This window comes from Gossypium arboreum, chromosome 2, assembly GCF_025698485.1.
Source record: "Gossypium arboreum isolate Shixiya-1 chromosome 2, ASM2569848v2, whole genome shotgun sequence".
In the NCBI taxonomy this organism is placed as follows: Eukaryota; Viridiplantae; Streptophyta; class Magnoliopsida; order Malvales; family Malvaceae; genus Gossypium; species Gossypium arboreum.
The window spans coordinates 83748398-83758382 of NC_069071.1; the positions used below are offsets into that span (position 1 = coordinate 83748398).

General features: G+C 28.4%; 1 long non-coding RNA gene across 1 annotated transcript; it reads right to left on the reverse strand.

Annotated features, from left to right (window-relative positions):
- Positions 1 to 1953: 1953 nt before the first annotated feature.
- Positions 1954 to 2587, reverse strand: LOC128285445 (uncharacterized). Its single transcript, XR_008275923.1, has 2 exons — positions 2454 to 2587; positions 1954 to 2357 (listed from the first exon to the last, which is right to left on the reverse strand). It is a non-coding gene; the product is annotated as an uncharacterized LOC128285445 (long non-coding RNA).
- Positions 2588 to 9985: the final 7398 nt, after the last annotated feature.

Genomic DNA, 9985 nt, shown 5'->3' on the forward strand with positions numbered 1-9985 from the left:
ATAAAATTTTGATTGAAATGTTTATTTTATTAATTTTTTATATAAATGCTTACAATTATTCATAATATTTCCTAACATTTAAAATAAAAACATAAATGCGTTTTGATATGCTTGAACTTATATACTCATACACTAATAATAATGTCGACATTAACTAAATTAAAACACAATCAATCAATATGATATTATTGACTTTTATTATCCAATTATATTATTATTGCACCTAAATAAAAACTTAACCAAAAATGTTAATTTTATCACAATAAGCAATTAATCTAATTTATCCCTAAATAAGCTTTGAAATAAGATATTTCTTTCAAATCAAAGAATAACATTAACTTTTTTCTTAATGGGACAAACATTAGCTTTTTATTAGAAGTTATTATATTCATATATCAACATTCAAACTAATACACCAATATATAACTAGACAACATTGATATAACTATAAAATGTAAAGGTGGTAAGGATTAAACTTTTGAACAATATACTTTAATGAAAGTACCAACATGGCACCTGCACGATACCTGTATTTTTCTTCCACCTATCATTGTATTACTCTAATTTAACAATGTTAATTTCTAACATGTGAACTGACTGAGAGTCAAACTTACGGATCTGCTAAAATTTTCCTTCCAAAATTAAAAGAATAAATAAATAAAATAAATATATTGTTAGAAACTTATTACATACACGAAAAAGTAAAAGATACCCAAAAACTTTTTTGAAACTCAATCAATAAACCAAGAGATTTTTTTTGAAGTTAAAAAAAGGGTCTCTTTACCTACCTATATAAAACGGTCACTTTGCCTACCTGTATTATCTTCAATCTAACATTTGATTCTTCTCTCTTTCAAGCTTTGCTTTTTGTTTTTTGGACTTCCTCAAACTATGTCTTCAATCTTTATAACAGCATTTTTATGACCTTCCATCAAACCCAAAAAGTGGCCGAAGCAACCAAAGCAGTTTCCTATTACTCAAAATGGCTTCCACTGTTTATTTGTTGTCATCTAAACCTTCTTCGTCTTCCATAGAAGCCCCATCAATGAAAGCCACCAAGGGTAAGGGAGCCTTATTCAAGGTCCATCTCAAACCGATCCTTGGTCGGAACTTCGAGAGAAACCTTTCCTTGTGCAACGTGCTGTTTTCTTCGCCTCAAATCTTCCATAATCGCTGCTAAGCACTTAAAGCACAACCATTGCCCCAATTTCAGCTCCATTCTGAGACCCAAATCTTGGCTCTGTAGAGATTTTGCTTTTATTTTGAAATATGGGGTTTAAAGATTTTTAATTTTCTTTAAGTTTAGGGTTTGAGAAATTTGATCTAGAATTGGGACTTGGATCAAATCATGTATAAGGTTTCACAAATGAAATTTGATGATTTAAGGGTTCAGGTTTGAAGGAGGTATTGTATGAATACAAATTTTGTACATATTCTATATAAATTGAATTTGACATTGGATTTTTATCAATATTCATTCTGGGTTTGATTGCGTCCGGATGAATGATATTTTTAATTTTAAGAATATTTTTTCTATTAATTAGAAGAATTAAGAGCATGAGGGTGGATGCGAGGATCTTATTTTATGTATTTTTTAAAAAAAATAAAAGGTAAAATCTTTATCGAGTCCCCATTTCATGACTGTTTTGCCTTTTCTCTGTGACTCACATGCCACCGTCAGTTTATTACTGGTTGACGTGTCCTCTTAAGTTAGAAATTAACACGTTAAGTCAGAGTGATAGATTGAAGACAAGTCTATTGATTAAATTAGAAAAATTAAAAGTCATATTGATAATTTTATTAAAATATAAGATAAAATTTGTCATTTATCTCTTATTTAAATTAAATTTATAATTATTTTAAAATTTATTTATACATCGAGCGAGAATAATATAAGATATCTACTCTTTCTAAAAAAATCTTCGAAAATATCGTTTGTATAGAGCTCACGTACTCAAAGGTTGGTATTATCTTTCATGGAAGTATTATTTTTAGACTTTACATAGATAGTCCGAGTATTTGAAGTGATGGGATGAACAGAGTGAGAGCTTGCTTTGTTGAACTCATACTCTCAAACCCTCAAGGAGACAAAACCAGATTGTCAATTCTACATAAATGATATTTGAAAGAAAGAATTTTCCAGAAAAGCCGAACTTCCCTCGGCAATATATATCTAGAACTAGATTGATCTCTATTCATTAGAACATGGGAGCCCGTAGAGGGACGCCTTTTCTAGAGCGCCTTAGCCTTGGCTTCCTGGTTAACGGTAGACGTGGAACAAATGGCGCCTCTTCACCATCTTCGTCTTTGAGACAGCGCACGAGTTTAGGTTCATCATCTCCGCATATATCTAAAACCTGTCAAGAAATTAATGCGAAAACCCAATGTAATAAATTTAAAGGAGTAAACGGAAACTCTTATCTTATGGAGAAAACGAAAAAGAAATAATAAACCTTGCAAGCTATGCTGCAGTAGAGTAAATTATCTTGCAGACTTTTGTTACAAATGGTGCAGCAATAATCCATTGAATTGCTTTGTTGTTGATGACGAGACCTTTGCTTCAAGAATACCACTTTGGCTTTATTTGTATGATAAGTCTGCCATTGCCAACAATAAATAAGTAGATGATAGACACAGGCAATTCCTTTGTTCCTTGCTTGCCCTATGCCTTATAAAAGTTGTCATATACTGACATTCCTTATTGATTTGATGTACCAAATGCTATTAAATATACAAGCAAACGCTAATTTGGCTTAGCAAGTTAAAGCACTAGGATATTATTTAGTATTCATGTAGCGTTTTTTAAGGATTCTTATAAATTTTTGTGATAAAATTTTAAAGTATTTTATATTTATATAAATTAATTATAATAGGTTAATATTTCGTAGTATATACATTTTGGAACATTGTGTATTTATAATGAATTTATATTTTCTCATGTCCTACTTTTATCATTTTGGATTTATATTTTTAATTTTGTAAATCAAGCTTACTTTAGAGGTGAAGTCAAAAAATTTTAGGGGTTGAAATTAGATTATAATTCTTACGATAGTAAAAATATAATTTTATCACTTTAATAACCTATATCTTTATAATTTTTAAAGAATTAAATTAAAATTTTATAATCTTTAAGGGACTAAAATATAATTTTACTTTTATTAATTTAAATTTTTTAAATTTAATTTTTTTTCATTTTTAGATATCCGGGCATCTGCCACCCCAAAGGCCCAAACTACCTTCCAAGTTAAGTTGAGGAAATGTAGAGTTGCGACACTATCGTATATATTTATTGTAGACTTAATAATTTCATTTCACTGAGAATCGGTGTACAACGTCAGTATAGCTGGACCATTAACATTCTGAGCTTAACAAGTTTTAATAATAAAATTTTTCATTCTTTTAAATTAATAAAAATAATATCTATCTATCTATATATATGTATATATAATCCGAGGCGACCATATGGCCTGGCAGGATAGTCCCTAAAATAAAATTTTTAATCTAAAATCTTTAAAAATTATAAAATTATAAATTAAATTACAGTAAAATTTTATTTTAATCTCTTAATATGAAAAATATATTTCATTTAATCCTTCAAAAATAATAAAATTATAAATTAATACATAATAAAATTATATTCTAATTTTTAAAAATTATATAATTCAATTTCGATTCTTTAAAATTTCTTTGACTTTATTCCGGTATAAAATATTAGTTCAATAATAAAATTGAGGCATAAACAACTTTAAAATTTTAAGTTCAAGAATAACCCTATTGAAATTATTTTAACTTCAAAATAAAAATCAATAATATATATATATCAATAAAACATATTAAAAATATTATACATGAACACTCTAGCCAGACATTGTAGATGTCTGCCTAACTCAGGGTATGGTATCTGTTCATTATTTTCTTTGGGCTGCGGTGGGAAAGAAAGAAAAGGAAAGAAAGAGAAAGGGAAGGATGGAAGGAAAGAGAGAAAGAGGAAAAATATTTAATGTGTTTTACTTTTTTTTAATTTAAAATTTTTACGGATTAATAATTTATTTTTATATAATTTGTATTTATATTATTTTACATATGTTCTTATCAAGTAGGATGCACATACATATTTATACAATGTATTTATATTATTTATACATATTATACGTATTTATATTATTTTATACAATATATTTTTAACTTTTATAAGTAAAAATTTTCTAATAATTTGAAAAAGACCTTATTTGTTTAAATAATTTAACTTTGGTAAATATATATTATTATTTAATAAAAGATATATTAAGCTTTTAGTGTAACAAACTTTAACCTAATTATGGTAGTTGATGGAGGAGGTGGGTTCATCGGAAAGAGAGAGGTCATGGTTTGTAGTCACCATTGTTGGATTTTTTTTCTTAAAGAACATTCAAATATTGATGATGTCATGATTAAAATTTTTATATTGCAAATAAATCAAAAAAAGTTTTTTTATTAGTTATAGAGATTTTAACTTTAATCAAAAATAAAAAATAATGCCACGGTCAACAATTTGGTTGGTGGATCAATAAAATTTTAATAACAATAATTAATTCGAATAATTATTTTAATTAAAGTTACTAGATTGACAAAAATAATTTATAATGAACCAAATAAAAACAACATAATATAGGGTGATTTGCTGTGCAGTTTACCTATTTTTTAAATACCCAAGTAAAGAATATTTTTTAACACGAGATATAAAAAAAAAAAAGATTGATTAAATTAGTTAGTAGCAAAACTAATAAAGTAGAAAAATCTGACCTGAATGCCAGCACAATTGAAGAGCTTACACAAATCTTGTCTATTGATCACGTCGCTGTAGACATATCTTCGAATCTTCAACATATATAATTTCATTACAATTAATAGTTAATAAGTGAAAAATTCACCTTGTTAATTAATTAGGTTATCAAGGAATACGAGGAGATTGAAAAAAGAAAAAACAAAAAACAAAAGAAGAAAGAGACCTTAAGTTGCTTGTGGAAAGCATGAGCGGGAAGGCAATGAGAACAAAAAGACTGAAGACAATGGATGCAAAACCGATCCAACTCGTTCTTCTTTGCATTTGGATGAGTAACACAGTTTCTGAAGAATATGCTGTTATACATAACAATTAGCCATGGCGGCACCACTGAACAAATCTTCTGCCAAAACAACCCACAAATATCAATCAAGTAAATGAAGGAGCTGATTTTTTTTTTTTTTTTTTTTGCAGATGAAGGAGCAACTGAATTCATATAACATTCACTCAAAACAAAATCATTTTAAATGACAAATGAGAATTACAGTATTAGACCCAACAACCAAGCTTTATCAGTTATACAGAATTCAAGTATCACCAGATTCAATCATGAACACGATTACAAAGTAATACAGCGAAAACGAGTCCGATGACTAGATCAATTTGAAATACGAAAGATAGTGATGAAGAAGAAGATGATGACAACGACAAAGAAGATAGAATATATGGTATATGTACTTGTTGAGTTTTCGACGCTTGCAATTTCTGGATGGCTAAGGTCTTCCGCATGGTTTTGTTTAAAAAGAAAAATTGTTTTTGTTGGTTTTTTGGTATAGTTTTTCCTTGCTCTATCTATCCAGTATCATCGACGTATCCGGTTATAAATAGTTGCTCTCTGAAAAAAAATTTTCAAATACTGTTGAAGCTTATAAATGATTCAAGATAGTACACTCATATTATTTTTTTTAAAATTAGAATTTTATCTAATATTTAATTATTATATATTTTTACTGGATTTTTAATTATAATATAGAAAAATTAAAAAATATTATTTTTAAAATATGTATACGAGAAACTTAGAGCTAGTTTAACATTAGTTTTGAGAAGTGCTTTTAAGAAGTATTTTTAAAAATTTGGTTTAAGATTTAAGTGTTTAGTGTTGTTGTCAAAATATAATTTTGAGAAATAAAATGTCCATTTTAGACATGGTGTTATGAAGTAACAAATAAATATTTAAATGATATTTAAATTAATTAATATTATGATATTTTAATAAAAATATAGAAAATAATTTATTATAACTTGTTAATATTTTAATATATGAAATATAAATATAAAATATTTTTAAGCAATTAATATTTATTATTTATAAAATTTAATCGAATATATAAACTATATGTTAAATATTTAAATATAATCGTTAAATTTTGTAATTAGATATTAACACATTTGTATTATTTTAAGAAATATATTTTAATTAATGATTTTTTTAAAATGTAATTTGAATAACTAAAACATATTAGATACCCAACAAATTAAAAGATTACATGTATTTGGATTAAAGTTTAAAAGGAGTAATATTTATATACCAAATATAAATATTAAAAATCTTACATTAACATTTGCAATTTAAAATGAATGACAAATGGGAGAAGAAAAATGGAGGATGAAAAAGTAATAATGCTTCTAGAAGTGTTTTTTGCTCAAGAAAAGCTAAAAGTTTTAGATTCTAAGTAAAATTGCTTTTGAAAAGTTACTTCTTTCAGTCAAAAGTTGCTTATTTAACTCAACTTTTCTTCCAAGAGTGTTTTAAAAGCCAAAAGTACTTTTTTTTAAGTATTGCTAAACACAACCTTAATATGGCAAATTTATTTTTTGGAGGGATGCCTTGACAATTATGGATGTTTAGGATAGGGTAGTTAGTATTGTACCAATAAATATACCGTTTTTGTTTTGGTATTAATATGTGTCGATATCATTGTATTTCAATGTACCATTTTAAATTTATCGATGATTTTAAATATTTATCATACACACATATAGTTTAATTTTAGTTTCTTAATTAATTATATGTTATATAAGTATGCAAATATATCTCAATTACATCCGCTTAAATATATTTATATTTTGATTTTTAATGTAGTTATAAAAGGTAGGCTTAAAATATTAATTTTTGTACCAACCAATATAAGTCGGTATGCACCTATACAAGTCAGTTTTGATCATAATGAGCTGCATGTTTAGGGGAATGTATGCAAATGAATGTATAATGTTATTTTATTATTATGGATGATAAAGTAATTTTGCCAAAGTCATTGTATCTTAATTGACTATTAATCAAATAAATTATTGTACCAAAATTCAATATTATACTAAAACAGGCTCATAAATATTAAATAATTATATTTATTGACTTTGTCATCGAAAAATGAGATTTTGAAACCACAATTTCTGGTACCACTGGAAAACAAGTTGTCACATTGATCTTGGCACATACGCCAAAACTATAACATATATCTTATAACACCCCTAACCCGTATCCGTCGCCGGAACAGGGTTACGGAGCGTTACCAAAAATTTTTCAGAACATTTTCAGATATGTAACGTCCCAATTTTCGGGAATCCTGTGAATGTTGGCATAGGTTTAATTATGTTAGTGGGCCTCTAGAAGGCCCAAGCTTAAGATAGAACCCGGTAATTTTAGTTAATTTTTGTTCCATAAGAAAAAGGGAGTGAAATTATGAAATAGGACCTATGTGAAAATGTTTGAAAATGCTATAGGCTAAATTGAAGTGGCCAAATAAATAAGAGTGCAAAATAGGAGGATTTGCATGACAAACCTCCCATTTTACATGAAGTGGCCAGCCATCATGTTGTTGTAGACAAAATGTACACTTGATATGCATAATTTATGGTACAAATTGATACAAATTGATAATAGGTTAGGTAAATGTTCCATGATAATGGGTTAGGTAAATGTTTCATGATAATGGGTTAGGTAAATGTTTCATGATAAGAATTTCATGTCTTTTGTATTAAAGAATTAAATAGATGAAATATGAAGTTTTATTAAAAGAAAAAGGGGTGAAAAGAACAAAGTTTTGTCCATCTTTGTTCATCATAGCTGAAAGTTAGAGAAGAGAAAGAAGAGGAGAAAGCTCTTGAGTATTCGGTCATTAGGAGGAGGAAAATTGAAGGTAAGTTCTTGATATCTTGCTTCTATTTTGAGGTTCATGAGTTCTTCTTGATTCTACCTTAACTCTTGAAGTATATTTTGATTTTTAGTTGTGTTGTGAGCATTTAGTCATGAATTAAAATGAAGAAAATGGTTGTTGTTTCATGTTCTTTTGATGAAAAATGGAAGATAGGTGAAGTTGAGCCAAACAAATGAACCTGCATGTGCCTTAGATGCTAAAGGGAAAAATCGGCTAACATGTTGTGGTTTAAAATGATGAAATGGAGATTATACTTAAGTAAAATCATAATATGTGATGATTGATTGGTGATATACATGTTTAAATAACAAGCATGCAAGTTAGGTGTGAAAGAGTGATTTGGTAATAAATATGCTTGGGACAGCAGCAGTAAAGTGACTTTGGAAAATCACCATAAATTGTGGGAGATGAATTAGAAGCTGAATAAATTATGTAATTAAAGCTTATTGAGTCTAGTTTCTAATGAAATAAACAAAAACATATTTTGAATTCTGTACAATGAGAAATTTGATTCGTAATGAAGAGTGGTCAGATTAGTCAAACAGTGAAACATGGGAAACTTTGAGAAAAATCTGGTATTGATTGGCTAAACCAAAAATTCTGAAAGTTTTATGGATAGAAGATATATGAGTCTATTTTCATGGAAAATTAACGGCACTTGATTTGGAGTTTCTTAGCTCTAGTTATAAATGATTTAGTGACTGTTGCTCAGGAAGAAAGCTTGCAGTGAAATTATGATTATGTGGTAAACATTGACAAAAATTTGTTAATGAGTTGCTTATTGATTTCTTATAAGCTTACTATGATCTGTAGGTGTGGTTGGCTGAATATTGTAAGGGGTTAATACGTAGTTCGTATTTGAATAGTTAGATTAACGTGTTAGTAATCCAATTGTAGGCAGTTCGTGTGTGGATCTCGTCAGCATATCGTCGCAAACAGGTGTGTAACTGACACCCTCTCATAGACTAGATTGGCAAAATGTGACAGCCCCAAATTGACCCTAGTCGGAAAGTGGTTTCGGGACACAAAACCGAGTCATAAAAATAATTAATTGCTATATTCTATGCTTATTGTGGGTGTACATGCACATGTGGAAGTTTCATTCTCTAATTTTACCAATTGTATGAGAAATTATAAAATAGGGATCAATGCGAGACGTGGTGAAATATGATAGGCTAATTTTAAATGGCCTATTAATACATGTGGAAAAGTGTTTGTCCTTGCATGTCAAATTAGCCAAATTGGAGCATGATGGCGGCCATGCTATGGGTGGAAACATGTCTCCAACATGTTAGACTAGTGATGCATGTAGGAAACAATAAAATAAGAAAGTTAGTATTAAAGAAATGGAAAAGAAAATGATGATAACAAAAAAAATAATAATGTGTAGATGCCCCTTTGCTGTGACAAAACAAAGAAAGAAAGAAAAGAAAATAGTTGTTCATCCTTTGGTAGTCTTGGCGAATAGAAGCAAGGGAAGAAGGGGGAAGAGCTTGAGAAAAATCGGCTATGGTGGTTGCTAGACTAAGTTATGTTTGATGATATTCCATGAGATGCATGCATGCTTTAGTTGTTAGTTTAAGTTCTACCTAGCCCATGGTTTAGATTTCTTTTGCTATTTGATGGAGATGAAATTCGCCATGGATGTTGTCTTTCTTGGTTGGTGTTTTGATGTTGTTGTAATGAAGCATGAAGAGGAGTGAGTTCAAATGTTTAATAAAAGGAGATTTTTAGGTCATTGAGTTCTTGTTGTTGTGTGTGTATGTGCATGAGTATTCGCCATGCTATAGAATTCATGTTGCAAAATGATAAATGCTTGGTACATTCGGCTATAATGGGCATTAAGAGGGTGAAGTTTGAATTAGTTAAATGTTCATATAGGTTGTCTTGATGAAAAGAGAAAGAGAAGAATTAGATATCATATTTGGTGCTAGTGTGGTATATAAGGGTGTTGAACTTAAATAAGTAATATTCGCTAGCATGATAAGTATGAAATATTAAGTAGATG